Source organism: Phascolarctos cinereus, unplaced genomic scaffold (assembly GCF_003287225.1).
Source record: "Phascolarctos cinereus isolate Bilbo 61053 unplaced genomic scaffold, phaCin_HiC Scaffold_726;HRSCAF=1367, whole genome shotgun sequence".
Lineage (NCBI taxonomy): Eukaryota > Metazoa > Chordata > Mammalia > Diprotodontia > Phascolarctidae > Phascolarctos > Phascolarctos cinereus.
In genome coordinates, this window is record NW_027556098.1 from 12,056,592 (window position 1) to 12,073,557 (window position 16,966).

Below are 16,966 nucleotides of genomic sequence, written 5' to 3' on the forward strand. Positions count from 1 at the left end.
AGCTTTGCTGAGTGGTAAACCATGGGTCAGGGAAACATCTCACCTGAATCACTGGCACAGAACCATAGTAACATCATTGCCATGTCTTGACCATCTGGTCTACCTCTGTGACAACTTCAGACTTGAACCCCTGGATCAAGGCTTCAGGTTTGAATTCATCACATTCTCACCCCTACCCCAGATCCAGGGCAATGCCTTCATTACAAGCCAATCTCTATACCAAGGTCACAATTCCATGTTCATTGTGCCCCTACCAGTGGGTTAAACCCACATCAACACTATCCTCCCCAGAAAAAGTCATGGTTATGCCATCATCACCTCCCCAACTCCAGGCTTGGACAAAAGCTTTACCGTCACTAGGCCCCGAACTTCCAGTCAAAGGCACAGATTACTCACTATGCCCAGACTATCATGGAGAGCTTGCTTCTGTGCTGCCTCCATGCCCTGACAATATGACTGAAGTTCCATGGAAACCTGATAACCAGTCTAAGGACATATTTGGATCATTACCATCTCTCGAACCCCATGTTACACATCCACCAGGCACCAGTCACTGTGATGAGGCTGAGGTTTCACCGAGCCTAACCCATGAGGCGTACTGCCCACTTGATGGACCCACGTAGTAATTGTTCATCCAAACATTAACTAGTATCTAATGAACAGGCCAGAGTTTCACCAAATTCAAGGCACCATAATTAGGCTTCCTGAGTTCTAAACTGCTAGGCTAAATCTCTCCCAGGTCTTAATCACTCATTTACATTTCCACCAGGCTTGAATTATCAGCCAGTGTCTCCACACGTCCTAGATCCCTGAATTAATTTTAAATCAATACTTGTTGACTGGGATGTATTGCCACCAACTCTTTTCTAGCAGAAGGAAGGAGACTGCTCTAAAAACTAACGCAAAGACAGCACCTCCAAGGGGCCTGTATCCCTCGGTTGTATCGTCAGTAGGCCTGGCGCATAGAGCCACACCATCAACCCAAGGCCAAATGACCATACCTTCACTTAATGAGAAGGCACCAACTCCATCCACCCCAGACTACCAGGCCAATGTCCACTAAAACCTAATATACAGTTAACATTTCCTTCAGATTCCAAGACTTGACCATCAGAACCCGCTTCCAAAACACCAGGACCACTGGACAAACATCTCTATTCAGGAATGAAGGAGTATAGACCAATATGTGACCATTGCCTCTGACCATTCATTCCCCCAGGACTGAACTACAGAGCACTACAGTGCCACCCAAAGTAGACATGGAACATTGCAGGGAAGCTACCAAGGGACCAGATTATTGGAATTCCCCTCCCACCAGGTCCTATCCCCAAGACCAAGGTTCTTACAAGCTGTGACTGGCTAAGACTACATTGAGCTCTGACCTCCTAGAAAAGGTGGCTCCTCAGAAAAGCTTCTGGTACTTGAGTTACATCAAACCATATGCCACAAGAGGATAGGCTATGCTTACCAGAACTTCCAGGTAATCAACATCAGTTCCATTGCAAGGAGATTCTCCTGCAATAGCTAAAGAAATGGAGGCCTTAAATGCCATGTTATTGTTCAGCCTGTTTAATTGTTTAATCTATGCCTCCTGTATCCCAAATGACTGTCCCCATATTTGAGGAATGATATCTTTGTTGAATTCAAATATTGATCAAAAGAACACCTCTACCCAGTTCTGAGAGGATGGGTATGAAAAAGCCCCAAGCAAAGATATTTTTCATTTTTAGCTTCCAGTAATGACATCCCAATATACTCATACCCTCACACTATCCTTTACTCTGTATCATCATCCCAGTTGGGAAACAGATTATTCCTTGGATCACCTATTTACCGCTAGCTGCATGCAGGGGTCACCAGGATTGACTTTATACTTGTCAATGATCACCAGCCAAGGAGGAGGAAAAGGTCAACAGATGTTTGTGAAGAAAATGCCCACATAGAGTAACTCCACTAGTGAAGAAGAGTCAAGAAGACCTGAGAGAATTCTCTAAACTTGGCTAGGGAAATGCAACAATAAGTAAACTGCCTGACCTCTGGGTTATTGTCTACATTTGTGTTTTATTTCTGTGTCTCTTTTATTATTCTTTGTAGTCAGACAGGGAAACACTGACTGTGACTTCCTTTTGGAGTTCATGCACGGTTAGTTATGGACCCTGTTAGGCATGCAGTGAAGAGGCTCCATATTCACTTCTCTTTCTCTCCAGTTTCACTCTCTGATTTTTCTCTCATCCAGTTTTCAGCAAGTTAGTGAATATCTGATCCTTCCCCATATGTCATAGTATCTATATATCTCCTAGTTGTTAAAACCCATTTTCCTAAATCAGACATTTAATCGAGAGGAAATAGTCCAAATGCTTCCATATTTCATATCAGAGCATGTCAGGCTCCCTTCTCAATAAATTTCAGTGGTCTCCAGGATAAATTATAAAATGTAATGAATGCCCTGCACAATTTGGACCCCTTTCATACTTTTCTGGTCTTCTTCCATTTTACGCCCTTGCTTGACTTCTAACTAAGAATTGTTACCTCCTAAGGCAGACTTTTTCCATTTTGGATAGCTATAATTACTAGGAAGTTTTTCCTTACCTAAGACTGTCTCTTTGCAACTTCCACTCACTGCCCTCTGGGGCAAAGAAAAACAGAACTACTCCTTCCATCTAATAGCATTTCCTTCAAGTATTTGATGACAGTTATCCTGTCCCACAATTAAACATTTGTTCCCAGTTCCTTCTACAGATCCCAGCAGGGCACAAACTAGCTATCTCTCACAATTCTGTTGACCCTCCTCAGAATATTGTCTCATCTCCTTCTTAAAGTAGAGTCCAGAACTGATGGAACACAAGACTCCACAGCAGAGCACAGAAAGACTCTCAGGGGCAGCTACCCAGTGCAGTGGATAGAGCATGGGCCTTGAGAGTTAGGAAGACTTGAGTTCAAATCCTGCCTCAGACACTTAATAGCTGTGTGATCCTGAGAAAGTCACTTAAGCTCTCTGTACCCCAGTTTCTTCATCTATAAAATGGAGAGAAAACAGCATTCAACTCAAGGGGTTGCTGTGAGGGTCAAAATGAATTAACACATGTAAAATGCTTTGAAAACCTTAAAGAGCTATATAAATGCTAGCTATTATTATTTCCCTAGTTCTGGACATTATGTCACTAATGCATCTAAACTGTACTTCTGTCTAGTTTACATATCTTCATCACACCCACAAAATTAGAGAGACTTTGTCCATGCTTTGTTAAAATCTAGGTAAAATATATCTATTGCATGACTACCAGTCTTGTAACTATTAAAAAAGAAAATGAGGTTTGATTTGAACGGCCTGTTCTCCATGAAATTCTGCTGCCTTTTTGTGGTCACTGCTTATTATTCCATTTATAATATGTTCCAGAATTTTGCAGGATTCGATGTCAAGCTTAGTGTTCCATCATAGATTAGATTTTCTTTCCTGCTTTGAAAATTAGAACATTTCTTCCAGGTTCAAGACTCCTATCTTTTTCTCCGTAGTCTTTCAGAGATCACTAATAGCAGCTCAGCACTCCCATCCACCAGGTGTTTCAGCACCCTGGGATGTAGTTCTTCTTTTCCTGGTGGTGATTTTGTTGTGGTCTGAGAGGTTGAGACCTCTCAAAGACTGGAGTACACACAGGGTCATCTGGAATGAATTCACAGACTCAAGCATTCTTTGAGTCAAGTTGGCAAAGATTTATTGTTACACTTTTCAGCAGGCAAGGATTCTTAAGGAACCTGTGAGAGACTGAGGATAGTGCTAGGGTTTAGATGGAAAAGGGGCATGAGAAGAGAATGAGAATTACTCATTAGGTAATCTAAAGGTTCATGTGACTTTGGGAGCTATGGATGGGAAAGTGTAGGGAGTATACCAGACATTGAGGGAGTTGTCAGAGGCATGGACCTTGGTGATCTGGTGAGAGGAAGAGTCCTTGGATCAGCCAGAGACAAAAATCCTTGGGCCAGGCATCTCTCTGTCCTGATGAGAGAATATGTTCTTCAACAAGAGAAAATTTTCTCACAGGACAGGAGCCTACTAAGAAATTGGGAGGCTTCCAGAGACATGATCTTAGGTCTGGGGCCTGAGCAGCCCAGCACTCTCTCACTCAGCTTTGTGTAACTGCACCAGAGAGAGAGATAAGGGTCTTGCTGTGGCCCACTCATGAGTAATTGCTAGGCATAGTGTCCTTAGGCTGGGGAGAAACTGCCAGGGATAGTGTTTCTGAGGCTAGGGAGAAATTGGGGCCCAAGCACCCCCTTAAACAGGTGGGACCCAAAATCTTTTGGGGTAAGAGATGAAGAAAGGTCTCAGCTTCTGAAACTGCTTCCTGGTGGTATTGGGTGTAGAGCTGTCCCCGCCTCACAGGGTCCCTCTAGTTGTTTCTTTAGCCAGTATCTGGAACTTGGAAAACACTAGGTCCAATGGATCATGGTCTCAGATGGAACTTGGTACCCAGCCTGAGCAGTCATCTGGAAGTGGAGGGCACTGAGCCTGGAGGAGACAAATCTGGCAAGGAGATTAAGAAGACAAGGGCCCAAAAGGAGTAGGAGGAAAATGACCAGAAGTGGGGCGACTATGGGCTAATATCCTTCTGACAGCCATCTGAAATTTGATTGAGCTATTAATTTTCAAATTAAGCTACATAATTTTCCTTTCTTCTTAAAATACTATCAAACTTCTTCACACCCTCTCAATACATACTGGCAACTATCCAGGGATAGGAGGGGCTTGGATGTCCCCCATTTGTCCCCAAACCTTATATGCCTTCCATATTTTCAATCAAACTTTTATCTTTCTAAATCTTTTGAACCCATTGCTCAGACTACTCAACTTTCTTTTATGACAAGATAAGTAGGGAGGCAGTAAACAAGCACAAATAGATGCCCTTGAGCTCAAATTGATGGGGTGCTAGGGTGCCTGTGTGTGCTTGGACCCCAATTTCTCCCTAGCCTCGGAAACACTATGTGCTTGTTTACTGTCTCTCTACTTATCTTGGGTTTCAATTCTTCATTAGCTATTTTTGTTCTTTCCTTTCTAAATCATGGACAGTTCTCCTTGTCAAAGAAAAAAAAAGCAGAGTCAAATAGCACTGGCTTTTCACTATCATTTGCTATTACTGTCTCATCCACCCAGGACACCTGTCTGATCCCTTTTTGACACTTTTTTCTCTATATTGCTTATAGAATCCTCAAACTTTTTTGTTGTTTTATATATAGCTTTTTCTCAACAGCATCAGCTCATTTTTTAGTGTTAGCATTCGTGCCACATTCTTATAAGACACTTCAGGTTATCATTTTTAATTTATCCTCAATATCTGTCTTTGTTTCTGGCTTCTGTTGATATCTTTAAAAAAAAAACTAAGTTGGCTCATAAGTTCCTTTTGCTTATTTCTCCCCTTTTTCTCATTGGAATTTTCTCATTACTTCAAAATTTCATCCTTGGGAATTTACTGTCCTTTTTGGGGATGACTTTCCCTGTAGAATTTTGTACTTAGAAACCAGAAGAGAGTTCTCTTCATCTAAGGATATGAATACTGAAATGTTTATGACAGATAAACTCCTAATTATAAATTAATAAATCATTCTGGTTAAGAATTAATGGTTATTATATCTATTAATATGACAGTTTTATACTATTATACCCAAAGGGTGAATTTATTATGATTTATAAAAGGATGTGGTCTCTCACTGGCTGTATGATGTATAATTGTGCCGTCATACTTGAAATTGGAACACTAATGTCTGTGATCTAAATCGTTTTTGCTTCAAGCATAGAATCTTAATTTCAGCTCACCTAGATCCATCTCCTAAAATGACAGCTTTGTGGGATATTGGTACTGGCTCACAGCAGTTCTAGGTGTTTCAGAACAGCACTATAAACAATTAATCTGTAGGAAAAATATCTTTTATGAGGAGTTTAGGATAATGAGATTCTGAGGGCTCCAGGATGAGTAGGCTATTGGGATGGGCCAAATGAAAATTGAAAAGTGACATTGCTATACTCTCCATGGTTTCTCAGATGTGGCCTTTGCTAAGGAGGCCACAACCTAAAGCTTACTCTGTGAGGGTAAGTTGCAGATATGCTGTAGGTACTCCATAGCACCTGTTTCACCTGCTTTCCTGGCCCTTGGAACAAATTGTTCTCATCAATCCATTCACTGGAGGAAACCTTCACGTGCTTGGATAGAACAGCAATGATTTTGACACCTGTCAATTTTTCTCAATTTATATCAATATATCCTTTAAAGGTATTGGGCTGTCATTTTCTTTTTCTTACATCTCTCCAAGGTTTAGGAATTGGGACTATATTTGTCTCATAGAAAGAATTGAGTAGAATTCCATCTTGCTTTTTTTTTTAATTTAGAATTTTATTTTTCCCCAGTTACATGTAAAAACAATTTTTAACATTTGTTTTTAAAACTTTGAGTTCCAAATTCTCTCCTTCCTCCCTTCCCCCATTGAGAAGGCAAGCAATTCGATATAGGTTATACATGTGTAGTCATGCAAAGCATATCCATAATAGTCTTGTGAAAGAAATCAGAAAAAAAAAACTAAAGAAAAATAAAGAAAGTAAAAACAATTATGCTTCAATCTGTATTCAGACACTATCAGTTCTTTCTCTGGGGATGGATAGCATTTTTCATCATAAGTCCTTCAGAGTTGTCTTAGATTCTTGTATTGCTGAGAATAGCTAAATCATTCACAGCTGATCATCTTACAATATTGTTGTTACTTTATACACAGACAGTACATTTCACTTTGCATCAACCCATGTAGATATTTTCAGGTTTTTCTGAGAACACTTTGCTCGTTGTTTCTTAGAGTATAGTAGTATTCCATCATAATCACATAGCACAATTTGTTCAGCCATTTCCCAATTAATGGGCATACCCTCAATTTCTCATTCTTTACCCCCAGAAAAGAGCTGTTATTAGTATTTTGTACATATAAGTCCTTTTCCTTTTTGTTTTTTTTTATCTCTTTTGGGTTAGGTATGCATGGTTTTATAGCCCTTTGGGCATAGTTCCAAATTGCTCTACAGATTGGTTAAATTAGTTCACAACTCTGCCAACAATGCATTAATGTCTCATTTTTCACACATTCCTTCCAAAATTTGTCATTTACTTTTTCTGTCCTATTAGTCAATCTAATAGGTATGAGGTAGCACCTCAAAATTGTTTTAATTTGCATTTCTCCAATCAATAGTGAGTTAGAGTATTTTTTTATGACTATAGATAGCTTTGATAACTTCATCTGAAAACTGGTCATATCTTTTGATTATTTATCAATTCAGGAATTGCTTTTATTTTTATAAATTTGACTCAGCTCTCTATATATTTGAGAAATGAGGCCTTTATCAGAAAAACTTGCTTCAAAATGATTTTCATATTTACTATTTGCTAAGTGCATTTCTCTCCACCCCCCATTTATTCTGTTCTCTCTCTCCTTTCATTCTGTCCCTCTTCAAAAGTGTTCTGCTTCTGATTATCCCTCCCCCAATTTGTCCTCTCTTTTATTACCCCCTCTTCTTTTATCCCCTTCCCCTCCTACTTTCCTGTACGATAAGATACATGTCTATGCCCAATTGTGCATGTATTTTATTCCTTCATTGAGTCAGTTCTGATGAGAGTAAGATTCATTCACTGCCTCTCATCTCCCTCCTCTTTCCCTCCACTGTAAAATCTTTTTCTTGCTTCTTTTATGTAGGATAATTTATCCCACTCTACCTCTCCCTTTCTCTTTCTCCCAGTACATTCCTTTCTCACCCCTTAATTTTATTTTTTAGATATCATCACTTCATATTCAGCTCACACCTGTGGCCTCTGTGTATATATATGCCTTTTAACTACCCTAATAATGAGAAAGGTCGTATGAGTTACAAATATCATCTTCCCATGTAGGAATGTAAACAGTTTAACCATAGTAAGTGCCCTATGATTTCCCTTTCCTGTTTACCTTTTTATGCTTCTCTTAAGTCTTGTATTTGAAAGTCAAACCTATTTAGCTCTGGTCTTTTCATCAGGAGTGCTTGAAAGTCCTCTATTTCATTGAATAGCTATTTTTCCCCTGAGGGATTATACTCAGTTTTGCTGGGTAGGTGAGTCTTGGTTGCAATTCCAGCTCCTTTACCCTCCAGAATATCATATTCCAAGCCCTCTGATCTTTTAATGCAGAAGCTGCTAAATTTTGTCTTATTCTGACTGTGGCACCAGGATACTTGAATTGATTCTTTCTGGCTGCTTGCAATATTTTCTCTTTGATCTGAGAACTCAGGAATTTGGCTATAATCTTCCTGGCAGTTTTCATTTAGGAATCTCTTTCAGGAGGTGATCAGTGGATTCTTTCAATTTCCAATTTACAGTTTTCCTTGATAATTTCTTAATTCTTTCAATTTCCAATTTACAGCTTTCCTTGATAATTTCTTGAGAGATGATGTCTAGGGCTCTTTTTTTGATCATGGCTTTCAGGTAATCCAGTAATTTCTAGATCATCTTTCCTGGATCTGTTTTCCAGGTTAGTTGTTTTTTCACTGATATGTTTCATATCATCTTCTATGTTTTTCATTCTTTTGGTTTTGTTTTATTGTTTTTTGATTTCTTGTAAAGTCATTAGCTTCCATTTGCTGCATTCTCATTTTAAAGGAATTATTTTCTTCAAAGAGCTTTTAGACCTTCTTTTCCATTTGGCCAATTCTGCTTTTTAAGGCATTCTCCTCCTCAAAAAAAAAAAAAAAAAGAGCCGGGACAGCACCTTTCAAGAAATTATCCAGGAAAACTGCCCTGAGGTCCTAGATCCAGAGGGTAAAATAGTCATTGAAATAATCCACTGATCACCTCCTGAAAGAGACCCCAAAAGGCAAAATTCAAGGAATATCATAGTCAAATTCCAGAATTATCAGATCAAGGAGAAAATACTACAAGCATCCAGAAGGAAACAATTTAAATATCATGGAACCATAGTCAGGATTATGCAGGACTTAGCAGCTTCCACATTTTCCATGTTGATCCCTCCTTGTTCCAATAAACCTAGAAGAAAAGAAACAGAAAGAGCTGAGCCTTCAAAAATATAATCAAGAATCGAGAGTATTAGAGATATAACTTACCCTACAGGAAGATAGAAGAGGAAGGGGATAAAAGGGGGGGGCGGGGATAGAAGGGAGGGCAGATGGAGGAAGGGATAATCAGAATGCACACCATCATGGGGTGGAGGGAAGGGAGAGATAGGGAGAAAATTTGGAACTCAAAATCTTGTGGAAGTGAATGATGAAAACTAAAGACTTGCATGAACTGATGCTGAGTGAAGTGAACAGAACTAAGAGAACATTGTACAGAGTAATAGCGACATTGTGTAATGACCAGCTTTGTCAGACTTAGCTTTTCTGAGGAATGCAATGATCTAAGACCATTCCAAAAGACTTTTGATAGAAAATGCCATCCACATCCAGAGAAAGAACTATGGAGTCTGAATACAAATTGAAGCATACTGTTTTCTCTTTCTTTTGTTGTTTTTTGCTTTTTCTTTCTCATGGTTTTTCCCATGTATTTTGATTCTCCTTTCACAACATGGAAATATGTTTAATATGATCATATATTATAGCCTATATCAGATTGCAGTTGAGAAGGGGGAGGGAGGGGGGAATTTAAAATTCAAAATCTTATAAAAGCAATTGTTGAAAACAAAAAATAAATATTTTTTTAAAAGAAGACACAGCTCAGACACTACCTTCTACATAAGATCTCTTCTGATTCCTCCCAAGTGCTAATGCCCTCCATCCTTACCTTGTACTGATCTACTTTGCGTTGATTTGTAGTTATTCTCTTGGCATTTATTCTGGAAGTACTTGTGTGTGTGCTTCATAACTTTTACATTAGAATGTAAGCTCATTGAGAGTATGGTTGCTTCATTCCTTGTATTTGTATGGCTGGCATCTGGTACAATATCTGGCACATAGAAGGCTTGATAAATACCTGTTGATTTATTGATTGTATGCAGCCTTTTGCAGTTTTAGTTTTTTCATTTTCTTCAAATAGATAGTTATAGTGTCCCCTCTAAATCTCTTTTCCATACTTGGTTATTTCTTGCTCTTGTATGATATAAACTCAGTTCTCTTCACCATGCTAGATGTCCTGTTCTGGACATTATCCAAGTTATTAGCTTCCTCAAATACGGTGGCTGATCCAGAATGCAATACTCTAAATACAACTAGATGAGAGCAGCATACAATGGAGTTATTGCCTTCTTATTCCTGGGTACTGATTCTCTGAATGCAGCTTATGTTTTTTTGGCTGCCCTTTTGCACTGTTGACTCATATTGAGTTTGGAGTCTATTCAGTGTTCAATTATAGGATTTAGCAATAGCTAGCATTATCTAGCACATGAAGGTTTCTAAAATTCTTTACAAATGTTAACTCATTTTTTCCTCACAACAACCTTGGGAAGTAGATTTCCATATCACTTGAAGGTTTGCAAAATACTTTAAAAATATCGTTTCATCTTTATCCTCACAACAACCCTGTTATTATCTCCCTTTTGCATGATTCCCATTTTACAGAAGAGGATATAAGGCATATGGAAGTTAAGTGACTTGGTCAAGCTCACACAGCTATTAAGTGTCTGAGGCTAGATTTGAATTCAGGTCTTCCTGGCTCCAGGTTCAACACTTTATCCAGTGCAACACCTACCTGCCAAAACTCAAAGTGACTCAACATCATCCCTCAAATACGATTTAGATCCTTATTCTGGGCAAGGCTCTATACTATGTACTCAGAATACAAACCAAAAACAAAACAGCGTCTGCCTGGCCTCAAAGAATTTACATTCCACTGGGAGGACACATCTGTACACTGAGAAGTATGCATAGTACAATTTAAGGAGTGATGTAACACTAAGGACTTTGTGGTGACCAGACAAACTTCACAAAGGAAGTGTAGTAAGATTGGAAAGGAGGAAACAATGAAAGATCAATGGTCACAGGACACTATTATCACCACAAGGAAGTGGTAATAAGGGCCTGACCCAGAGTAGTGGATGTTGTGGCTATATAAGTAGAAAAAAATGGGACAGATGTGGGAGATAGTGGAACCTTAGAGATGACCTTGTCATATCATCTCATTCTACAGTGATGCTTTAGAGGCACCTACTTAGAAGTCATCTAGGTAAACAGCCTTAGTTTACATGGGAGGGAACTGAGTTATTGGGTTAAGTGGTTTGCCAAGATAGGCTAGCCAGGGCCTGGATTCCAACCTAGGTGCTCTATCCCCAAATCATCCATCATATTATATTGACCTCTATCTTAGGCAGGGTTTAGAGAACATGGTACATAAGAAACCATATTTTTGAGATGCTTTTAGCTTAATCCTGGTTATGAATAGAAGATAGCTCTCCATGATACCACAGACTTTAAATCTATCTGTGATGTCCTTGAGGACTGGCCAATCATGCTGCCACCTTTCAGGGTTTTATAAATGAGGAGTGTTCTGGGCTGGGCCTGACTCAGAACAGTATCCTGGTAGTTTAGGTTTAAGATTGGAACAAAAGGAGTCATTCATAATTTATTCAACAATTTATGAGAAAAAACTTATCTACATACTATATATATATATATACTATATATATATATATACTATATAAATATGTATATATACATACATAGGTATATACCTATATGTGTATATCTGTGTGAATATATGTAATTTATATACTTATACATATATTTAGACATACACATATATCTACATGCATATACATATATATATACATCCATATATGTATGTGTGTGTGTGTGTATATACATATATATACACACACACACACACATACACACATCCCTTCTTTCATTTGGGAGTCAAGCTAGTTTTTTCTAAAAAGGTACTGAGACAATTCTTGAGACTGGGTTGTCTCAGGGGAATAAAGACTCAATCAGCTGAAATCACTGTCATTGCCCTGAGTCCAAAGCATCCACAAGGAACTCCATAGATGCTCGGATGCTTGGCTGATGATGAGTCTTCCTGACAGCAGGCCCAGAACTCTATCCATTGAAGGCCACCAAGCTGCCCCCTCAGGAATAGCTCTAGGGCAGCCCTAATTCAGGCTCAGGAAGATAATAATGGCAAACCTTGGCAGCCTATTATTTCAGGTATTCCCCAAGGACAGATCTAACTCTGCCTCCTGGGCTGGGAGGCTCTAACAGGGGCTCTGGAATTCTAGCAGTAGGTACCAAATACCCCCCCCCCGAGAGTCATTACATGTGATCAAGACAGAATGACCAGGACCTAGGAAGCTCAGATCTTAACAAAACCAGTTTTTAGGTTTGACTTGAAGTGTGGTGGATGCTTTGTCTCACAGCTCAGACCCCTAAGACCCTGACAGCGCTAAGACAGAAGTTTTGCTTTCCCCAACAGTGTATGCATTCCTGTCAGAGCGCAGATCACTTCTTATCAACACAAGGGCTAGTCCCTGAGCCCCCTTGATGCCCGAAAGCTGGCTGGGTAAAAAGTGGATAGAGCTGTGGTCTGGGAGGGCGGAGGAGTGGGGGCGGGGAGGGGTACCCTTCATTCTTGATGCGCCTGCGCCCGAGAAAAGGCCCCCCCCACCAGGAAAGGAGGGGAGGGAGAGTGGGCGGGGGTGGGGAGGAAGCGGGGCTCAGATGCAGGTAGCTCCTCTCGCCCGCACGTGTAGTCTTTGGACTTCAGCAGTAATCAAGGCCACGCGTGCCTCAAGCCACGAGAACGAGGCCCGCCCTTTCGGCACGCGGTGCTTGGGCTCGGCGGCGGCAGGTGGGCGAGGCGCCCTTACTCACACTTCAGCCCGCCCCGCCTACCAGGAAGCCATCCATCTCATTGGCCCGCGGCCCTGGACTCCCCGCCCCTGAAAGTCACGTGATAATGATGTGCTAGAGTTCACCCCTCCCCCATCCTCCCAGCCCACTGCGCACAATGGCCGCCCGCTCTCAGACACGCTTTGGAGCCGGGCGGAAGGTACAGGCCAGGGCTAGCGCCCTGTGGGCTCTGCCCTGGAGTCACAGCAGGTTCCCCAGCCCGAGGGCAGCTCGAGGTTCACCGCGTGGGCCTCGGTGAGGAGAAGGGGCATCCTGGGGGCTGTGTGTGCGAGGCCCCCCCACGCCCACTGCCCGGTGCCCCTGACCCCGAAAGCACTTGGGGGGTTAGGAAGGGATGGGGGACCAAGCCAGCCCAGGTGTGGGGGTTTGTGAGGCACGTGGGGAGGACAGGCCCAAGTAGAGTCACCTGGGGGGGTTGGGCCCTGTAGGGACAGCTTTGACATAGATGGGCCTGAAGACACGAGAGAGCCAGGAACGAGGCTTTGGACTTTGGGACGCAGAACAGGCCAGAACCCTAAGTTACTTTCAAAGCTACAAAAGATCTTTCTTCTTCATTTTCAAAGCTGAGGACCAATGGGTAGAGATGGAATTCGAAGTTTGGCTTGTTATCATGCCATTCACCGTCATCATTCAGATGACTTTTCTTGTTTACACTGCTGTCTGGCACCTCCCTTTTTGCTAATCCTTCCAGGTATGTGGATCCACCATAGGGGGACACTCCAGAGTTTTCTTGTTCAAAATTCAGGTTTTAAACTGTCTTACCTTTAGTGATGATTGAGCTAGTCTGGTCTCCAGCCTCCTTTGTGAAGAGAAGTCCTGTTCCCTCATCATAGTCTCCCACCCCTGAGGTGAAGGGAAAGGGTGCCATTCCTTCAAGTTTCCTGTCCTATCTCCTGACTTGGAGGAAGGAGAGTGTCACCACTTCTGCTCCAACATCTTGCTCCCTCACCTCAGTGGCTTCCAAGGCTTTAAAGAACTACCCTGGGGTCATCAAACTCTGGACACTGAAAAATGTCTTGACATTTTTTATTTAATGATTAATCAACTCCCACTGGTCATGTTATTACTATCGGAGTGATGCTGAACTCTCACAGCTATCAGTATTGAAAGCTTGTTCTCTGTCACCCTGCCTGGCTTGTCTTATTCCCATCTGTCTCAACCCAGCACTACCTTCCCAACTCCCAGTGTCCCATTCTTAAGCTAATCATCCTTTCATTTATGCTCTCTGGAGTGTCTGTTCCATAGGAAACAAATTTGATTTCATCTGAGATCCTTCCTTTTCCCACTCCTTCCATTGTCTGGTTCTCCCTGAGCCCTGGATCCCTGCTGATGACACAGCTTCCCTGGCCACCCTTTTAAGCACTGACTACTTTTACTCCCCTTCCCCCCCCCACCTGACTTCTGACTCCTGGTTTAATTGGGGGAGATGGAAAACTCCTTGTTCCCTATTTCCAGGTTCTGTTTCTACTACTGTGATTCAGTAACCTGTCTGGCTTTGGGCTTCGCTTAATCCATATCTGCCAACCAATCAAAATTCAGTAGCTGTTGTTTGCTGATTGACAAGATGTTTCTGTTCATTCCTCAGTAAGTTTGGTACCTGACCCATAATCTTTCTCCTTGCAAACTCCTGCTCTCCTACTAGGAGACTTTCAACATACTCCCTCAAATACCCTAACCCAGTTCTCTTCCCTTTTATAAGTTTTTTTTTTCCTAGTTGTTTGCATGTTGTGTCCTCAGTAAGATAGTGAGCTTCTTGAGAGTAGGGTCTGTCTTTGCCAAGCACTAAGCTTGGCACATGGGAAGTACTTAATAAAAGTTTATTGACTGACTTATTTGATTAAGAAAAAAAACCTACTTAAATCTTAGTAATAAAATCATGGTGACTAAAATTTACTTTCCTGCCATTTTATTTCTTGGTTTTTCCCTATTTTCTAGTAGTAAAACATGATAAAGTTGTACAACTTGTGTATGTTGTGTCTACAACAATATATTTTCTGGATTCATACCTGGTCTTAAGGAAAAATAAAGAAGAAAGAATAAAATATTTCCTACCATGAGGCAAGGATTGTTAAAGCTAAACAAACACATTACAGAAAATCCACAAATTTATGAGCATTTCAGAAGATGAAGTTGTGAGAACAAGACCAATTTGTCAGAAAATGTGTATATGTGGAGATGTAGAAACAGGATAGCTCAGTCAAGTAAAATTGTGTGTATGTGGGTTTAGGTGTATCTTCATATGGGAACTTGTCAGTGTATTTGAAAACTGGCAGTCTCCTGATACTCCTATTTGTCTGTAAAATTTGTCGATAAATTTGTTCCACTCATAGATTGGATGTGGCTTATGGATGGAATGAACTATTTTTCCATCAGCCAAACCCATGAGATAGTTAAATGGCTGTGAATGCAAAGAAATGCTAAAAATGACATTAATATACCGTGAATAAAGATGAAAATACCTCTTAGCATCTGATAAAACTGGCATTTCTTTTTGTACTTTTTTTCTGTTTTCCAGATAGCCATGAGAAACATCTTAAATTCAGGGTGAGGAAAGGGTTTATTTTCTTTCATGCACTTTTTATGTATGATGTTCCATGTATAATATAGTCAAATTATATATAGACATAGAGCTGGGCTAGCCTTATGTAAGGAAAATAATATCTAGAAGGCTGTATGGTAACAGTGTGTGTGTATGTGGGTGGAAGTTTTTAGGTGTATACGTATATGAATTTTTGTGCAGGTAGGTTTGCATATGTGTATATTTGTGTTAATGTGTATATGCACTTGTACGTGTAGTATGTGTGAATATATATGACAGTTTCTCTGAGTAATCCACCAAAGCCTACTCCATATCTATCCATAATGCAGCTGAACAGGAATACTCAGAGTACAGTTAGGGTTGGGCACCAAATCCCTATTGAAAGGTAATGGGGAAAAGGGGAGAATTCTGTCCTTGGTCATTTTGGCCATTGGGGGTTTGGTGGTGGATGGGTGGTGATAGAATGTCTAAATGTAAATCACAAAGCATTTAGAGGAATAAGAAATATCTCTCTCTGGACCATCATTCACTCCCTCCCACCTGGGGGATAAATGACTGAAAGGGGTTATTTTAGTAAGATGTTAGGGGAAAAAAATGCAGGAAATCTTTCTGTACTATGGGAAATCCAGATGGTATGAGTAGAAATCAACAAAGTAGAATCCCACAAGTTATAGAAGAGATAAAATGAGTTATCCTAATATGTTTTACTCAGACACCTCCAACATTGAGAATTACAAAGAAGTAAACCAAATAGACATTAAAATGCAAATGAAAACAGAAATGAAGACAAGTTTAATGTTAGAAATTCCTTTCCAAAATCTAAAAGATGATGATTAAAATAACAGTGAGGAGAGATCTTAAGTAATCCTATATTAGATGATGATATTGACATCAATTGACAAAGGAGAGTTTGAAAGAAGACTGAGTATGCCTCCAGTATTGCAGGTTCAATATTAACATGGTTTCTGCTTCTGTGATTGCTTGGAGTTTATGATTTTCACTGCTTGTCATTTGATTGTAAGCTTTTTGGGACTGTCATTTTTACTGTTTTTATGCCTGACACTTAACACGATGTCTGGTCCACGGTAGTTATTGAGAAAATGTCCTATGACTGACTCTCTCTGCTGGAATGGTGAACTTTTCCTTTTCTGTGTCAGAGAGCATGGGTCTGTGAACAACTCTGATCTTTGGGAATTCATTTCGTGTAAACAATTACACAAAACAAAAACAAACCCCAACATCTGTGAGGTGGATACTTGTTCTCCAACTTTGAAACAAGTACTGAAGCCTGAACTATTCCACATTTCCTCCAAAATGAAGAAAGCAAACAGCCCTCTACCAACCAGAGTGTTCCTCTGAGTGAAATACAGCATTATATGTGAAACCTGGGAAGGACAGAGCAGTGATGCTTATTTTAGCCCTAAGGTGAGTATCTTAACTTTATGAGCTTCAGGTTGCTAATATATAAAGGGAGAGAGTTGGATTTGAGGTCCTCTGAAGACTTTGTAGCTCTGAATGTTGTGTCTCAGTGTAAAATAACTCACTAGCCCGGAAAGATTTGTGTGTGCCTGACA

The 16,966-nt window shown here is 40.5% G+C and overlaps 1 long non-coding RNA gene across 1 annotated transcript; it reads left to right on the forward strand.

The window, feature by feature from the left end:
* Window positions 1-13,421: 13,421 nt before the first annotated feature.
* Window positions 13,422-14,442, forward strand: LOC144458230 (uncharacterized). Its single transcript, XR_013487820.1, has 2 exons — window positions 13,422-13,544; window positions 14,309-14,442. It is a non-coding gene; the product is annotated as an uncharacterized LOC144458230 (long non-coding RNA).
* Window positions 14,443-16,966: the final 2,524 nt, after the last annotated feature.